Source organism: Tamandua tetradactyla, chromosome 4 (assembly GCF_023851605.1).
Source record: "Tamandua tetradactyla isolate mTamTet1 chromosome 4, mTamTet1.pri, whole genome shotgun sequence".
In the NCBI taxonomy this organism is placed as follows: Eukaryota; Metazoa; Chordata; class Mammalia; order Pilosa; family Myrmecophagidae; genus Tamandua; species Tamandua tetradactyla.
Window position 1 is genome coordinate 92,932,481 of NC_135330.1, and position 19,135 is coordinate 92,951,615.

Below are 19,135 nucleotides of genomic sequence, written 5' to 3' on the forward strand. Positions count from 1 at the left end.
TGTAGTCAGGGTACATGGTTGTATTTTTAATATTTTTAAAAATTTTTGCACCTATATATTATATATTCACATGACATGCAATCATTCAAGGTGTACAATCAATGGTTCACAATATCTTCATTATCATGCAGGTGTGTATTTATCAATATTGTCTTTTTAATTATTTGCTGAAAAATAATATATACAAAAAACAATAAATTTCAAAGCACATCAAAACAGTTAGTTGTATAACAGATTTCAGTGTTTGGTATCAGTTACAATTCCAAAATTTTAGGTTTATACTTCTAGCTACTCTAATTTGCTGGAGATTAAAAGAAATACTATAGTGATTCAGCAAGCATCTTTGTTTGTTAAAACCTACATTCTCTGTATAACTCCACCATCAACTTTGATCTTTCTCCCACTTTTTAGGAATGTTTGGGCTATGCCCATTCTACATTTTTCATGGTGTAAGGGGCTATTGTTAATATGGATATGGGAGTGGAACTAGTTGATGTTCTGAAGAATCTGGTCCCTCTTCATTTCAGGACTTATCTTGTCTAGGGGCCCATCTGGAGTTTACAGATTTCTGTAAATTTACCCTAGTGCATGGAACTGTAGGGGGCAGCATTACTGGAGCAGCATTGCCAGAGCATCACTAGCAGCTCAGTGTTACCAGCTTAGTGTTAAGAGCTCAGGGTTACCAGTTTAGCATTGCTATTTCAGTGTTAACAGCTCAAGTCAGTTCTTTGGACACTCATGCAGTATGGCAGAGGCTCTTATATTTCTCTCTCATGAGAAAAGGCACCCACAGGAATAAATTAAAAGCAATTGTTCATGCCAAAATAACATACAGATTAATCACACAAGCTTGAATATAACCAGTTTGATCAATTTTTAAATTTGAGAGAATAGATTGAATTTTCCTTTCCAAAGGAAAGAGAAATTTCCTTTCCAAATATGAATAGGGGCTGAACTCATAGCCAGTTTCCAAATAGTTGTTTGTAGGGGATCTGAGTTAACAAATCAGTATGGGACTAACATTCCCATCCTGTGCCACAAGATTTTATTTGTAGCATTGGTATAAATCTCAGTACAATAGTTATTCAGAGTAAACCAAAGTAACTTAACTAAACACTTTGAGTCAGAACTACAATTCTGAATTGCATACCCCTTAAGGGACAAATCCATTACAATTCCATAAGAATCATTAGTAAGCACGGACTTTTCTATGTCATGGCATTGTACCCATTGAATATTCTCTGACTCCGGTGTCCATGTATATGAATTTTCACATAAAGGCACTTCATTAGGAATAGGCTCAGAAATTGATTTTTCTTTATATGCAAAGCTAATTCCAGAAAGTAAATTCAATTTAGCCAGGGAATTATTTTTCTTAGAAATATAACCTAGCCATCTTTGAAGTTCTAATTTCAAACAAGGTGCATTATCATGGCTGGAGAGACATGAAGAAAAGCCTTGAAATGCCATCATAGAGATATTAAATTTTTCTCCCTCCTCCTTTTGGAAGTAAGGGAGACAAGAATCAACTGGTCCAGGAAGATAAATTGAATCATTAATATAAACAGCTACAGGATTGTCCTGCCAGGTAACAGGCCTTAGTAAGGGAGGATTGGGTACATATGCCCAGTAAGTATAATTTTTTGCATAAGCACAAGGTGTATGAAAAAATCAAAATCAAGCATAAGAGAAAAAGAAAATTACTTACAGTTGCTTCTATCACTGTCATGAAAGCCATGAAAAAGTTAGAAGGAGATTTTTCTTGTCCTGTTTTCTTAAGAGTCTCCTCAGCTTCCTGTTCTTTTTTATTTGCCCCCAGGAAAGTGGCTTATCTCTTGGGGTGTGGGTCATTGCCACATGTTGTTCCTTCCATGGTTTCCTACTCATATCTTGGCTTGATTCTTATAGAAGGGATCCATAACAATGGTTGTCCATCAGTTGTGGAAATATAAGCATATCCCTTTCCCCACACTTTTACCCATCCAGGCTTCCATTCATTTATATGTAAATCTTTCCACCAAATAGGTCATTCTAAAAATTGTTTGTGTAATAACTTTGACTAATGTTTATCTGCAACTCTCTCAGAAACTTCTCCTCTAATATTGAAAAAATATAATGTTATCTTAGATTGGCTGCATTGGTTTCTGGGAGTAGGAGAGAATATCTCCCCATTTCCCCTTCTTTGTTTTTGAAATTGCATTTTGAGTGTTTGATGAGCCCTTTTTAAAATAACTTGACCTTGTGAGTTATATGTGATTCCAGTTACATACTTTATGTTCCATAATTGAAAAAAATGACTTAACCTTCTCAGATATATAGTTTGCCCCATTATCTGTTTTTATTTGTGAAGGAATTCCCATGTGTTCAAAACATTTCAGAAAATGGACAATAACATGTTTAGCTGTTTCTCCACTTAAAGGAGAAGCTACAATATAGCCAGAATAAGTATCAATGGAAACATGAACAAAAGCCAAGTTTCCAGACAAGGGGACATGTGTAACATCGGTTTGCCAGATTTCATTTGGTTGCAAACCCCATGTATTCACTCCAGATGTGAATGGTATAGAATGTATGGGACTGCAAGTTGGACAACATTGAATAATTTGTTGAGCCTGGGCATGAATTAAATGAAATTTTTGTTATAAATCTTTAGAATTGCAATGTGTAAGACCATGCCATTTGAAAGCTTCTGCAGTGTCAATTAATAATTTATCAATTTTATCATTACCTTTCACCAATGCACCCAATAATTGTGTATGAGATCAAATATGAACAATGTAAATTTTATGAGAATGTTGTCAGATAGCATTTTATACTTGTTTAAATATTTGACTTAATTCAGAGCTGTCAGTGTTTAAATGATCTGTTCCAATTTTATGAGTGACAGTAACAGAATATTGTGAGTCCACTACAATATTGAGAGAATTTGGTTGATCTTTTATTAATTGACTAATTGCTGCTAATTCTGATTTTTGTACTGAAGTACACATGGTGTCTGATACTTTTATGTCTGGCCCATAATATTCAACTTTCACTGATTTATTGGCATCTGTAAAATAAGTATCAGTATTAGTTAAGGATGTGCCACTGATTACAAGTAATAAGTTTTAAAAATTAAAATAATTTTGTTTTAGGATAATGGTTATGAATTTCATTCATGTAATCTGCAAGACCTATTCACCAATTTAAATTAGTTTTATATGCACTTTTAGTTTGTTTTTTGGTAAGAAGAACAATAATTTTCTCTGGATCTTGTCCATGCAATCATCTTAGCTATAACCTAACATTGAATATCAGTAGGCCCATTTTATCCAATTAGGTTCTTAATTTTTGCTGTGTGGAATGAGGCAAAAATATCCATTCTAGAATAGCTTCATGTTGTGAAAGTTCCTGTGGGAGAATGTTCTGAGGGAAAAATTAAAAGCCGTAAAGGTACCCCAATTTGCATTCTATGTAATTGAGCTTAATAGATATGTTCTTGAAGTCATCCTAATTCCTTTTCAGACTGAATGGTTAATTTTCTGGGACTATCTAACTGAGAATTTCCTCTCAAAGTATCAAATAAATGATGTAAGGCATAAGTAGGAATTCCAAGCATGAGTTATAATCAATTAATGTCTCCTAACAATTTTGGAAGTCATTTAGAGTTTGAAGATGATCTTTTCTTATCTGAACTTTCTTAGGAGTGATAGTAGTTTTATTTATTATACTGCCCAAGTATTTATATGGAACATTTTTTGAATTTTTTTTCTGGTGCTATTTGTAATCCTACTTTATTTCATCTTTGTTCCAAGCTTTGAAAATGAATTTGTAACTGTTCTTGTTCCATGGCTACTAAAATGTCATCCACACAATGATGATATACGCTTCAGGGTATTTGTCCCCGATAGGTTGCAAAGCCAATCCAACATATCCCTGGCATATTGTAGGGATGTTTAACATTCCTTGAAGAAGAACTTTCCACTGATATCTATGTACTGGCTTTTGATGCTTGTATGTGTGCACAGTAAAAGCAAATTTCTCTGTATCTTGCTCTGTTAATGGTATGGCAAAGAAGCAAACATTAAAATCTATCACAATAATAAACCAGTTTTTAGAAATCATAACTGGTGTGGGAAATCCAGGTTGTAATGACTGCATAGGCAGAATTATAGCATTGACTTTTCTCAAATCAGTTAAAATTCTCCATTTTCCTGATTTCTTTTTTATAACAAATACTGGAGAATTCCAAAGACTATGAGATTCTTCTTTATGTCCTGCTTTAAACTGTTTCTGACCTAATTGAGTTAGAGCCTCTAATTTCTCTTTACATAAGGGCCACTGTTCAACCCATACAGGCTCATTTGTTTTCTAAGTTAAAGGTATGGGTTGGGGTGTAATGTCAGCAGTGGCCTCAATGATCAATTTGGATAACTGAGGCATTTGCAAGAATTTTGTGTTTGAATATTAAAATTTTGTGAGGGGCTCTGAAGTGAATTATAACCCATACTTTTCATCATATCCTTTATTGCAGGAGCCAAAAAAGGAATGTTAACATATACTCTCCATTTCTCTAATAAGTCTCTACTCTAGAGATTTATTGCTATGTCTGGAACATAAGGCTGAATGGTTCCTATTTGACCATCTGGCCCTTTAAAAGGTAGGTTATTAATACTTTGTTGGACAGTGTTAACTGTGCCAATTCCATGGAAAGACTGGCTCAGTGTTTGCAGAGAACTGTTTATTGGCCACTATTTTAAAACAATGATAGTAATGTCTGCTCCAGTATCTAAAAGTCCTTTAAAAGATTTACCTTCATTCTGTATATAGTGCATTCAGGTCTTCTCTGTGTTTGAAAAACTTCTTGTTTTTCAGCATTACCAATTATTTTATTCTTTTCTTTCCTGAATATCCCATTTTATAATATGGTAAAATTAATAATCAAGCAATCCACTCTCCTTCTACAATTTGATATGTACCTCACACTGAAATCATAACTTGAATTTCATCCTTATAGTCATCATTAATGAGTCCTGTATGAACAAAGATACCTTTGCAATTTAAACTTCTTTTTCCTAACATTAATCCTACTGCTTGTGCAGGAATAGGGCCATATATTCCTGTTTTAATTTTCTAGGATTAGATTCAGGGACTAACAGAATAGTTTCAGCAGTAAGTAAGTCCACTGTGGCACTCACACTGATTGCAGGGGATAAATCTTGGACACATTGCTGGAGCAAGTTTGTGCTGGGTACTGCATCCACTCAGCATTGTTTTGGCCAGGGCACTGAGCTGGCCCCCATATCCAGTTTTCTAATAACAAATTGCCTTCAATATAAAATTGAGACCTACATTGATTGCTCCAATGATAACCTTTTTGACATTTAGAAAATTTTCTTGGAGTGTTTCTTCCTGATTTAATTTCCAAATTACCATTATTCGTTTTGGAATGAGCTCCAAAATTATTTCTAGCTTCATAATCTTTTCTCATGTTTCCAGGTTTTCCACATTTGAAACATTTCCCCTTTTGGGGACCCTTTTATGTTTATTCCAGCAATAGCTTCAGCTAACATTTACATTGTATGTCGTTCTGACCCAATATCTCTGCAACATTTCAGTAATCATCTAGATGTCCCCCAGCAGCTTTAATAGGACATAAAGCCTTTTGACATTCAGTATTAGCATTACCAAATGCAAGTTTTTGCAATAACAAATCTCTTAATTCCACCTGAGATACTGACTTTTCTATATTATCTTTTAATCAAGCTGTAAAATCTGTATATGGTTCATTTCTTCCTTGTAAAATTTTTACAAAAGAAGGGGTAACAGTCCCAGAAGGAATAATTTTTTCCCAAGCTCTAACACAAGCAAGTCAAGTTTGAACAATAGCCACATCATTGTACTGCATTTGAGCTCCAACTCCAGCATATGGTCTTGTGCCCATAATTTGATCTGCTGTGACTGGTATTTGTGACTGTACATTAGCATTTTAGCTGTTTGTTGATTTGCTTCATCTACTAGGTATGTTTTCCATTGCAAAATCTGGGAAGATGTTAAGGAAGCACAAGTAGGCATCTCCCAGTCCCATGGAATTAATCTATCAGACTGTGCTAGTCCTCTTAAAAGTTCCACAGGATACAGGGAGGATGTGCCATACTGATCACAAGCAGTTTTGAACTCTTTTAAATTTTTAAAAGGAAGAGGAACATGCTCAAATTGGTGCCCTCCTTGAGGAAATTGGTGATTAGGAAGAATTTGAGTGATGGAAACATATAAACCTCTGGATCCCACTCTAATTGGGCTTGTCAAATTCCCAATGAGGCTGTTGGTCCTTTAGAAACCACAACTAAAAATAGTGGTGGACATTCATTTATTGCACTGTTGGGAAGAGCAAAATAAGGAGGACTCTGAGTATTTTCTGGTTATTCATAATAAATTCCATTATGGGATAATTTATCTACATCAGGGGGAAAAAGGAAATTCCTTAGAATGAAAAGAAGTGGACTTGTCCTCCCTTTATATTTCATCTGCAGCATCAGCTAGTCCATCACTCTTACGGTCACTATCACTTTCATTTTCTGAACTGCTATGTTGAAGTGGTTGTAATATAGTGTAATTATGTTACACAAAGACCAAATAAAAGCAGTAATATCTTCCCCTTGTCTGTAAACCTTTTTAAATTCCTTTATTACTTTATGCCATTGTTTGAATTCTAAAGTTCCTCTTTCTGGCAAACAGTGGTAATATTTGTGAATAATGCAAAATAACTCAGTGAGTTTATATTTATTTTATTTTCATTCCATGTGTCTTTAATAAAGTATAGAACAAGGTTTTATATTCAGCATGTAAAGCAGAATATTGCCCCAATTTAACCCTGATTAGCACATTCCCAGAACAAAACCTTTTACCAAGTTCTCAGAATCCAGAATCTCCCTCCTTCTGGATCCTTGTGATGTGACAAAATCCCCTCCAATCTGTTGGAGACTTCCTTTCTTCTGTCCCTGTTTGGGCGCCAGTTGCCAGAATTTCCCTAGAGAACAGGGGAGAAGAAGGGGTGCAACACAGGATTAAGAAATGACAGGTACAAGAAGTTAGTTAAGTCGGGTCAGGGGACTCAAGCTCATTAGGTCCAAAAGTGAGAGCAACAGGCTGAGCTTGAGCTTCAGCCTCAAATAAAGTGATATCCACACATTTATTGTGTTCTTACATGGGAACTGATTTAAGGAGTATAATCAAGGTAAGATTATTTTTGCACATGTGTCATGCCTGCAAAGCTAAAATGTTTGGTTCCCAGCTCCTTGTCTCAGGAGCTGTTTATTTCTTATCAGCATGCTTTTTATTCAGATCTTTACTGGCTCTTGAATCAGCATCCTTGAGAGCATTTGCTTTAGTGGTTTCCTGCATCAGCAGATCATGGTGTTCCAATATTCATGCTCTTGGCTGACAGCCAACTGTTCAAGCCTTCAGAGAGCTATCTCCAACACAAATCAATATTTTGTATCCTAAGGAACTGTCAAACTTTCTTCCATAATGGCAGTATCATTATATATTTGTGCATGCAGTGCATAAGTGTTCCAATTTCTCCACATGCTCTCCAACATTTGTAGTTCCCTGTTTGTTTAATAGCAACCATTCTTACATATCTGAAACAGTACGTCATTGTAGTCTGGATCTGCATTTCCCTTATAACTAATGAAAATTAACACCTCTTCATGTGCATTTTACTTATTTGCATCTGCTCCTTTAAAAAAATGTCTATTTGTATCTTTAGGGCATTTTATAATTGGGTTTTTTGTTGTTGGGTTGTATGATTTGTTTGTGAATTTAGGATATCAAACTTTTGTCATATATGTGATTTCCAAATATTTTTCCCATTGAGTTGGCTCCAACTTCACTTTTTTAACAAACACTTTTGAGTCACAAAAGCATTTGATTTTTAAGGAGTTTCCAGTTATCTATCTTTTTTTTTTCTTGTGCTTTGGGTGTAACGGTTAGGAAGCTACTTCTTATTAATAGTTCTTGAAGATATTTCCTTACATTTTCTTCTAGGTGTTTTATGGTGCTGGTTCTACATTTAACTGTATGACATACTTTGAATGAATTTTTATATAACCTGAAAGTTAATGGGTCCTCTTTCATTCTTTTAGCCATTGATATCCAGTTCTCCCATGCCCATTTATTGAAAAGACTATTTTGCCTAAATTCAGTCAATTTGGTGGCTTTGTTGGAGATCAGATGACATGGAATTGGTGGTCTATTTCTGAGCTCTCAATTCAATTCCATTCATTAACACTTCTATTTTTGTGCTAGCACCATACTATTTTGGCCACTGTGACTTTATAATAAGCTTTAAAATCAGAAAGTGTTAATCCTCTCACTTCATTCTTCTTTATTATGATGCTTTTAGCTTTTCAGGGTCTCTTTTCCTTCTGAATTTTGTAAATAGCTTTTCAAAGTCATCAAAGCAGTTTGTTGAAATTTTTATTTCTACTGCATTTACTCTTTTGATTAATTTGAGTAGAATTGTCATCATAACCACACTTAACCTTCCTAACCATGAGCAGGGAATGTCCTTCCACGTGTTTAGATCTTTGATTTCTTTTAACAATGCTATGTAGTTTTCTGTGTATAAGTCCTTTACATCCCTAGTTAAATTTATTCCTAGATACTTGATTCTTTTAGTTGTTATTTTGAATGGACTGTTTTCCTTAATTGACTCCTTATTAGGTCATTGCTTGTTTATAGGAATATTAGTGATTTTTGCATATTATCTTTATTTACCACCACCTTGGTGAATTTGATTATTAGCTCAAGTAACTTTGATGTAGATTTCTCAGGATTTTCCAATTATAGTATCATGTCATCTGCAAATAATGAAGGTTTTACTACTTCCTTTCCAATTTGGATCCCTGTTATTTCTTTTCCCTGCCTAATTTCTCTAGCTACAACTTCTAGTACAATTTTGAGTAATAGTGGTGACAGAGTGCAGTCTTGTATCATTCACAATCTTAGGGAAAATTTCAGACTCTTTCCATTGAGTACAATGTTGGCTATGTATTTGACATATATGTCCTTTAACATATTGAGGAAGTTATCTTTGATTCCTATCTTTTGAGGTGTTTTTATGACAAAAGGAAGCTGAATATTGTCAAAATTCTTGAGAATATCTTGAGATAATCATGTGATTTTTTATGTTTTAATTTGTTAATGTTCATTTCTGGCATAAACCCCACTTGATACTGGGATGTAATTATTTTAATGTTTTGTTGGATTTGATTTGCAGCATTTCATTGAAAATATTTGCATACATGTTCATTAAGAAGATTGGCCTGTAGTTTTCCTTCTTATAGCAAGTTTACACAATTTTGGTATTAAGGTAACATTAGCATCATAAAATGAGTTAGGTAACATTCCTTTTTCCTCAAAGTTTTGGAAAACTATGAGCAAGATTGATATTATATATTTCTGGACTATTTGACAAAATTTCCCCGTGAAGTCATCTGGTCCTGGTCTTATTTTGTAAGAAGATTTTTGATGCAGATTTCAATCTCTCTATTGTGACTGGATTACTGGGATCATCTATTTCTTCTTGAGTCAGTGTAACTTGTTAGTGTGTTTGTATTAGTTAGGGTTCTCTAGAGAAACAAAATCAATAGGAGATATCTATGAATACTAGATTTATAAAGGTATCTCATGCACATGATTTAAGAATCCAAAATCTGCATGGCAGGACATGAGCAAGCAGCTCCAATGGAGGAACTCAATGAACTCTCAGGAGAGATTGGCTGACTGACTGAAACAGAACTTGATTTGTCTCTTCTGAATCTTCCTTAAAAGCATACTAGGGATTAGATTAAGTATCACCCATTACAGAAGACACTCCCCTTATCTGACTGAGGATGTAATCAGCCATGGATGCAGCCAATATACTCATTATATAGTCTTATCAACAGAATGGCCAGTGCTTGCTTGAACAGACAGTTTGGCATTACCATCTGGCCAACTTGACAGGAGAACCTGACCATTACAATTGACCCCTTGTCAACTTAACAGTTATATACATCACCTTAAACCATACTTAATATCTAATTGGAAAACAATAACAGACACATTTTTCACTGGGCAAACCATGCTCAACTATCCTACATACAATGGGAAACATATTAAGTCTCTCCAGAATAATATGGAAGTCTTTGGGTAATATTCACTCTTAATCTTTAGATCCTGTAACTTAAATATGATAATGAACAAAACAACTTTTATCATATGATAAAGGAATAAAATAGAGAGAAAAACAAAGATGTATTCTTTATGCATTAATACATAGAAACTAATTACAAGGCAAGGAAGAAATATCCATGCCGTTACTGGCCTCATTTCTGTAACTGAACACAAGGTTGTAGTTCATATTCATCACTACCTTCTTCCATTACCCATATCATGTTCGTTTTATCCTCAGCAAGCACCTCAGCTAGACATAGTTCTTTTTCTGGTAGGGTGACCCAAATCTTCATTCCTAAATGTTTTCTCTCCTGGTGTAAGCATTCCCCTTACAGAGCTAAAACATGTAGACCAATAGAACTCAAGTTTGCAGGAACAGGATGCAAAAATTTTCCTAGTAGACCACCAGGGGTAATAGTGAGAAGTGCAACTCTCATATCAACCCGTTAATTCCTGGACCCATGAATCCTGGCTATGGTTAAACAGCACCATAGATTGGATGCTAATACAGAGCATACACTGTCTTCTGTAGAACATTGCTACAGCCCTACAAGATATTACTACCTCGGTTTAACCATAATTGAGTTTTCAAAAGGTAATTTCATGGTTCTATCAACCAGCTGCTTATGGGGACAGGGAAAGACCAGTGAATTCCATGAGCATGTACCTCTACCTGCACTTCACTTGATGTGAAGTGGGTTCCTTGATCAGAAGAAATGTTGGTGAAATATCATGATACCAGTTAAATTGTCCCTTAAGTCCACAAAGGGTAGTTTTGGCAGAAGCAACTTCATGCAGGGAAATCAAACCCATATCCAGAGTACGTATCTCTTCCAGTTACAATAAGTCACTGCTCTTCCATGATGGGCATAGTCCAATGTAATCAACCAGCCACCATGTAGCCAGTTGATCATCTTGGGGAATGGTGCTTTATTGGGGGCAGAGTGTGAGCCTCCACTGCAGGCATACTGGGAATTCAGAAGTGGCTGTACCCAAGCCAGCCTTGGTGAATGGAAATCCATGCATAACAACCATCCCCACCACCATGAACACTTTGTTCATGGGCCCATTGGGAAGTGACAGGAATGGCTGGAGAAGGAAGTTGACTAGTATCCACACGATGGATCATCTTATCCATTTGATTATTAAAATCTTCCTCTGCTGAAGTCACCCTGTGGTGAGCATTCACATGGGACACAAATATCTTCATGTTCTATGCCCACTCAGAAAGGTTTATTCTCATATCTCTTCCTCAGACCTCTTTGTCACCAATATTCTAATCATGATACTTCCAAGTCCCGGATCATTCAGCCAAATGATTAGCAATAACCCAGGAGTCATTTTACAAATGTACCTCCTGTCAGTTCTCCTTTCAAGCAAAATGAACAATTAGATACACTGCTCAAGTTTGGGCTACTGGGAGGATTTTCCCTCACCAATATCCTTTATTGACATCAAGGAAAGGATTTTCAATTCTGTAGCTCTCCAATTCCATGTGGTCCCTGCATATCATGCAGAACATCCATAAACCAGATCTGAGTTTTTTCTTCCTCAGTCAACTGACTGTAGGAACTCCTCAAGAGGCCATAACTCTAGATAGGCCACAGTGGCTCAGCAGGCAGAGTCCTCGCCTGCCATGCCAGAGACCTGGGTTCAATTCTTGGTGCCTGCCCATATTAAAAAAAAAAAGATTCCATAGCCCTGGTCTGGGAAAGAGAAGGTAATGTGGCTGGAGTAGGGGCCATGGGCATTTGAGCCATTTCTTAATGTAACTTACTTGTGACTTCAGGAACTTTTCAAGCCCTATCTCTAAAATACCATTTCTATTTTATGATGGAGTGCTGCTGTGCAGGACTAGTTATATCACTAGGGAGGCCAGACATCACAGAGCACACACAAACAATTCAGGTATTATGGTAAATTGGCAGCCCATGGTTAAGCCTTCAATCTCTACTAAGACTCAGTAGCAAGTTAAAGGCTGTTTCTCAAAAGGACAGTAGTTATCTGCAGCATATGTAAGACTTTGAATCAAAACCTAAGGTTCTGCATTGTCATTCTCTTATAAATGCCTGCCAAAGTCTCCACACAACATCCCTATTTGCCAATGACACTTCCAATATCATTGAATCTGCTGAACCATATGGCCCAAGTGACAGGGCAGCTTGCACAGCAGCCTGGACATGTCATAGAGCCTCCTCATGATCCAGTTCCCACTCAAAGCTAACAGCTTTTCTGGTCACTTACTAAATGGGCACACCCAAAAGAGGAATATGTTGTCTCCACAATCCAAATGGGCCAAATAGGTATTATGCCTCTTTTTTGGTCTTAGGAAGGCCCAGATGCAACAGCTTATCCTTCATCTTAGAAAGGGTGACTTGAAATGCCCCACATGAGTGGATGCCTAGAAATTTCAACTGAGGACAGAACTCCCGTATTTTGTTGCATTTGTCTCCTATCCCCTGACATGTAAATTCCTTACCAATAATTCTATAGTACTTGCTACTTCTTGCTCACTAAGTCCAATCAGCAATATAATGGACCAGTGTGATGTCTTGTGGGAGGGAATAACGATCAAATTCACTGGGGACAAGATTGTGACATAGGGCTGGGGAGTTGATATATCTCTGAGTAGGATAGTGAAGGTATACTGCTAGCCTTGCCAGCTGAGTGCAAACCGTTTCTGGTGGTCCTTGCTGACAGCTATTGAGAAAAAAGGCATTTGCCATATAAATAGCTGTGTACCAGTTACCAGGGAATGTACTGATTTGCTTAAGTAATGATACCACATATTGAACAGTAGCTGCAATTGGAGTTACCACCTGGCTAAGTAAATGATAATGCATTGCCACCCTCCAAGTCCCATCTGTTTTCTGCACAGGCCAAATAGGAGAGTTGAATGGGGATGTGTGGCAATCACCTCTCCTACATCCTTCAAGTCCTTAATAATGGGACTAATCTATGCAATCCCTCCAGGAATATGGTATTGCTTCTCATTAAATGTTGGGTAGGGGCAGTTCTAGTGGCTTCCACTTGGCCTTTCCTACCTTAATAGCCCCCATCCATGAGTCTTAGAACCAATATAGGGATTTTGCCATTTGCTGAATGTTAACTCCAATTATGCATTCTGGAACTTGGAAAATGACCCAGAATAGGTCTAAGGACACAATGGACCCACTCTGAGATGAACCTCTGCTAAAATTACATTGATCACTAGACCCCCATAAGCCCCTACTCTGGCTGTGGGAACAGAGTGACATTTTGTGTTTCCTGGATTTTGTGTTGCTTCTAAGATATTGTAGCTGTAAATTTGAAGCCTTCAGCTCATTTATTTCCCTCATCACTGTATCCAGCATATCTAACATCAAGCCAACATCATTATTCCTTTAACTCTGCAAAACTCCATAAAGATGTGAAAAACACTCACACCAAGAGACTTGCCTCATATAAGTGTACAATTATCAGAATCTAATGGTGATATTTTGAGTATCCCTTTTCCCAACTCACTCCATAGACTGCCAATGGCACCTTGATCATTGGAAACAAAATCATCAGTGCCTCTGAGTTTAGTCAGAGTAGAAACCTAATTGTAAAAATCCACTTTTAAGATTCTGTTTCTCAAGAACCACTCATAGTATGAAACTTTGTTATTTAGGGTTCTCTAGAGAAACAGAAACAACAGGAGATATCTGTAAATATGAGATTTACAAAGGTCTCTCACACAACTGTGTATATTGAAGAGTCTAAAATCTTCAGGGCAGGCTGTGAAACTAGTGGCTCTAATGAGGGGTCTGGATGAACTCCAGATAAGAGGCTTGCTGGTTGAATAATCAGTGAACGAATCTCTTCTTTAAAACCCTTCACATGATTGGATGATTTTGTTGTGAGAAACATGCCTTATTTCATTGTAGATATAATAACTATAGATTCCATCAACTGACTGATGATTTGTACACAAGCCTTCTAGTCTATCAACCAACCATGAGATCAACTTGCAGCAATAGTCAAGCCAGTGTCTGCCTCACCTTACAACTGGACATAATCACTTGGCCATATTGACACCAGAACTCAACCATCACAGTCCACACCTGTCCACTTGACATCTATAGACAATTTGAATTTCCAAACAGAACATAATAATAGACATATGTTTCATTTAACAATATTCAACTGTCCTGCATAAAACTAGAAATGCACTACATGTCTCCAGAGTAAGGTGCAAGGCATTTCTATCATTAACTCTTAAACTTTATATCCTGTGACTTAAATAAAATTATTTGAACAATGCAACTATGTCATATGATAAGAGGAAAACAAGTCATTCGTTCATGTATAAATGCAAACATACTCATAAGAAAATAGGGAGAAATATTCTAACAACCACAGTCTTCATTTCTTTAACTAGTCATGTAGTCATAGTTAATATTTATCACTATGTTCTTCTAATACCCATTCCATGTTCCCTTTACCTTCAGCAAGAACTTCAGCTGGCTACACTTCTTTGCCAGGTATGGTGAACCAAATCTTCATTCCTCAAGTTTCTGGACCATTGGTAGTCCAGAACCTAATCATCACAGCATGATTCTGGACTTGTGCTGAATTGTGTTTTTTTTAACCCCAAGAATTACCTAGTCCTGGAAACCTCCCTGGAATCATGCTTTGGAATTCTGAGGTAAATACATGATGATACAACTTGGAAAATCCAACTATCAAATTATCAGGAATCTTGTAATCCATTTGTTAGATGGTCATTTTAAAGTATATAGACATATATAACTAAATGAGTTCATATTAAGCACAAAGATGATAAGGAATTGATATTCATCACTTCCTAATTATGTTATTCCCTTTTACTATTAACTCTGGTCTTGAAGCTATTTTTACCTTTTTTGTGTGGATGCAAAAACAATAATGGTGCACTACTACACTTCCATTCCAAATTCTTTGTTTGGTGATATGATGTTGATAGTCTGAAATCAGCTGGGGTTGGAGTAGTTACACCACATAAACATGTAAGCACTGCTGGTCAGGACATAATTCATTATTTTGTAGATTGTCTATGAAGTGGTGGAGAAAATGTAAATATACAGATTTAAACATAATATGTTTTTAGCAATTATATTGTGAATCACAAAAAAAGGGAAAAGAAAAGTAGGTGTGGATAGTCTTTCAATATTCAAAACTTGTTAACTGATTCTTTGAAGAAGAATGAGTGAAGTTCTGATATGTATTTTGCTTTTTAATATGTACCATACTCATAAATGGAAATAAAATATCAAACATGTCAAAACTATTTTCATTCTTCAATTGCAACCAGGTGTTGGCTACCAGTATAAGAGCTTAACAAAAGTCAGTGAAAGCACCCTGGAATGATTAATGGGCTAAATCGAATTTCCAGTAAAGAGCATTGTATATTTTATTATTTTTAAACTATATACTACACTTTCCTTATATCACTCTAATTTATATAAACTGATGTACATAAAGGCAGTTTTTTTTTTCAAGGAACCCGTTACTTCCAAGAGGGTTGGTTTGACCCTGGCTCTGGGGTGCTCTAGACTAACAAGGGTGTCTGACTCTGAAGGACTAAAGCAAGTGTAAATTATGCTTTCAGGAAAAGAAGAGAGAAAGAGTTAGTGTCCCACCCCATCCTCTTTTCCCAAAGCTCTTTGCTGCATGAATACTTTCCCTCTTCTGTAAAATGAAGTGATTGGATCAGGTGAGTGTTTTTAGATTCCTTTTTTTTACTATAAATCTCTGTTATGGTCAGATACATATTATAGTTATGGCCCAGCTCAGATGCATGTCTGAGTGTGTTTGTAGCAAATATTCACACACAAAAAATCCTAAATTTGAACAATATCCTACATAAATTTAAATTGATTTCATTCATTTCTCTTCTTTTTCATTCCATCTAATGAAATATTGGTCATAACCACAAAATTAACTTCACCACCCACTAATAGGTTGTGACTATCTCAGTGAAAATAGCTGAATGTTAGATCTTGGTGGCCTCTGCTTTGATGACACACTTAGAAAGCAAGTGTCTTAGAATGATATGGTTCCTAAACACCATGACTTTTTCAGATGCATAGAGGTCATTTGGGAACTTTAGCTCATCCCTGTACTGGTGCCAGCCTTCCTACTTGACTCCCAGACTCCAAGCTCATTATCCCCTACCCCACTCAGGAAGGCCTCCTGTCCCTACCACTAAAACCTCCAGGGCTTGAGATGTTTGCTCCTTTCTGCTTCTTGTTAGAGGTGCAAATAAATTTTTCATGTAAAATCTCTCATTTTTAAGCTGTGTTTTTTTAAGCCAGAAAAACGTTTGATTCAACTTAAACTACAACTATTCCCTATCTCAGCTCTACCCTTCACTTCTGACCTGGGGTAAGGTACATAATAAGACTAAGTAAGTGGTGACTGAATGAATGAATGAAAAAATTGGGAGGAAGAAAGGGAGGGAGAAAAGAGTAAGAAAAGGAGGAAGGGAAGGAGAGAGGAAGGAGGAAGGAGAGTGAAAAACACTGCACTGCATATACTTGGCATGTGTGGGATTGATCTACACCCTGTCCAAATATGATATAAAATAACATCAATCCACTAATGATCAGAGATTCATAAAGAGCCATGAGGCCAAAAGTCCATGCTGCCAGAGATATTTGGAGATGAAGAAAGAATGCATCCCTGGGGGAGCTTCATAAAGCAAGAGCTTGGGAGAGAAAATTGACAGACTCTGTCCTATGCCCTTCCAGCTGATAAAGAAACCCTAACCTTCATTGGCCTTTCTTGTGTGAAAGTAACCTCTTATTGGTGGCTTAATTTGTACATTTTTATAGACTTGTTTTAATTGGGATATTTTCCTGGCCTTAGAACTGTAAAATAGCAACTTATTAAATTCCTGTTTTTTAAAGCCATTCAGTATACTGCATCCCCGCAGCTAGCAAACTAGAATGCCCTCCTATAGGACGTATAGGGCAAATGTAAAAAAAAATCATTAAAATATATGTTAATGAGAACACAATATATAAAGATGAAATCTGAGAGAGTAACATTCTAAAGGAGGGAAGGACAGAGTTACATATAAGAGTAAAGGATCTGTATATTACTAAAACTCAGTTTGTATTATTCAAGCTAGGTCATTATTAGTATAAGATGTTAATTGAAAACACAAAAGCAATCAGTAAAAAAATTACCAAAAGATATAGAAAGGAAAAAAGGGATAAAATCAATGCCACAAAATCAACAGACTAAAAGAGGGCAGTAATGGTGTAATCAAGGAAAAAACACATTTAAGACATAAAGCAAACAGTAGCTAAATGTCATTCACAAATCATTCCTTATCAATAATTATGTTACATATGGCTGATTAAATTCTCCTATTAAAAGACAGAGATTATCTGTATTTGGGAGGGTAGGGGCAAAATGCCAGGTTATTGAAGTGTGGAATTAAGTTCATCCTCAAGAGTTGGTAGTAAATAGCCAAGAATGGTACAGAAAACTACTGGGGCCACATCACTGATGAGGCATACCATGTACACCAGACTGGACAAGCTGGGCTGGCTGAGGTCTCATGCAGAACTGTGAGTTTCCCAAGTGACAGAGGTTACCACCCCTCACCCATAAGCATGGCAGGCTGGTTCCACAAGGGGAAAGGAAATGGACTTTATTGGCAACAAGACCTTAGTTCAGCCAAGCTACAATTGCATAGTTAATTAACAAATTCTGACTATTGAAAATAGGACACATGCTCAGATGAACCTCGAATAAAGGCTAAAAGTACTAGAAGTTTTTGCCCCAACAGTGAGGGGGCAGGGCTGATGGAGAAAAAGACTTTTTGAGTCAGACAGCACAAAATACTTGAAAAGGGCTGAACTCTGAAAAAGGGGGCACATAGGTCCTGGAGATACATAGAGTAATGTACACAAAAGCTTGACTGACAGGCATGAGGAGCAGGGGTGGATGGAACTGGAGGGGTGGGGTATGCCCTGCTCTGAAATAGATTTTTTTGCTTTGTTTCTACTACTTAACAGTTCATTAGATAGAACTTCAAGGATTCTCAAGTGCCAGCACTGCCCCAGGCAAAGGTGAAATTAAGCTTGTCTGAGAGATAACTAGTCAAGTGAAAGGAGTTAATCCCCTAAAGGCTGTACCCTCACAAAGAGAAAGGTGGGGAACAGCTGGGAAGTGGAATCCTTCCCTGAAGGAATTCAGGACACAGAGACTGGAAAATGGAAGTAATTAATGCCAACCTACAATCTCCCTCTGTCCCAACCACACCCCTGGCAGGGAGAGTCTGCTGCAGTTAAGGGTGCTACATCGCTCTATGCTGGTGGGAAGCCACAGGCAGAAAAGCACCACATAATGGGAAGGATAGGTAAAGGGAAGAGTCTAGAAACATCATAGGAAAGACTGTCAACTTGCTAGGTCTCAGCCTCAGGGAAAATTGTTTCAGGAGATTCTTTTCTCCTGAGAGGAAGCCAGCCCAGTCTGGGAAATAATAACTTGGGTCTACAATATCTGAGGAGACCCTCCTCATAAAAAAGGCCCCATAAAGGCAGGGGAATAAACAGATAAACAAGAACTGAAAAATTATATTCAGTTAAACAGAACCTATTTTAGAGGTCTAGAATAAGTTGAACTGAATGTCAAAGAACATACAGAGTCTAAAGCCATCCAACATGAAAATACTAGGTAAAAGCAGGAAAACAGCCTTCCAAACAAACTAACTAAGGAAATCAAATGTTTACAGGACAGCAAAAAATAATGAGTCATACTAGGAAAATGACTCAGTCATTTCCAAATATGTCCCATTCAAAGGAACATACCAACTATTCAAATATATGATTTGAAACAACTAATAGAGGATGTTTGAACAGACACGGTAAAGTTCATCAAAAATCAAATCAACATATTGAGGGAGGATATAAAGAAGGCA

General features: G+C 36.7%; 1 long non-coding RNA gene across 2 annotated transcripts in view; it reads right to left on the reverse strand.

The window, feature by feature from the left end:
• Positions 1–6,706: 6,706 nt before the first annotated feature.
• The window catches only part of LOC143679181 (uncharacterized), a 191,252-nt gene continuing 178,823 nt past the window's right edge, over positions 6,707–19,135 (reverse strand). Inside the window, exon 4 of one of the 2 annotated variants that reach the window (XR_013173577.1) lies at positions 6,707–7,009. This is a non-coding gene — a long non-coding RNA (uncharacterized LOC143679181). The remainder of the gene's footprint in view (positions 7,010–19,135) is intronic. The other variant, XR_013173576.1, reaches the window with a different exon arrangement.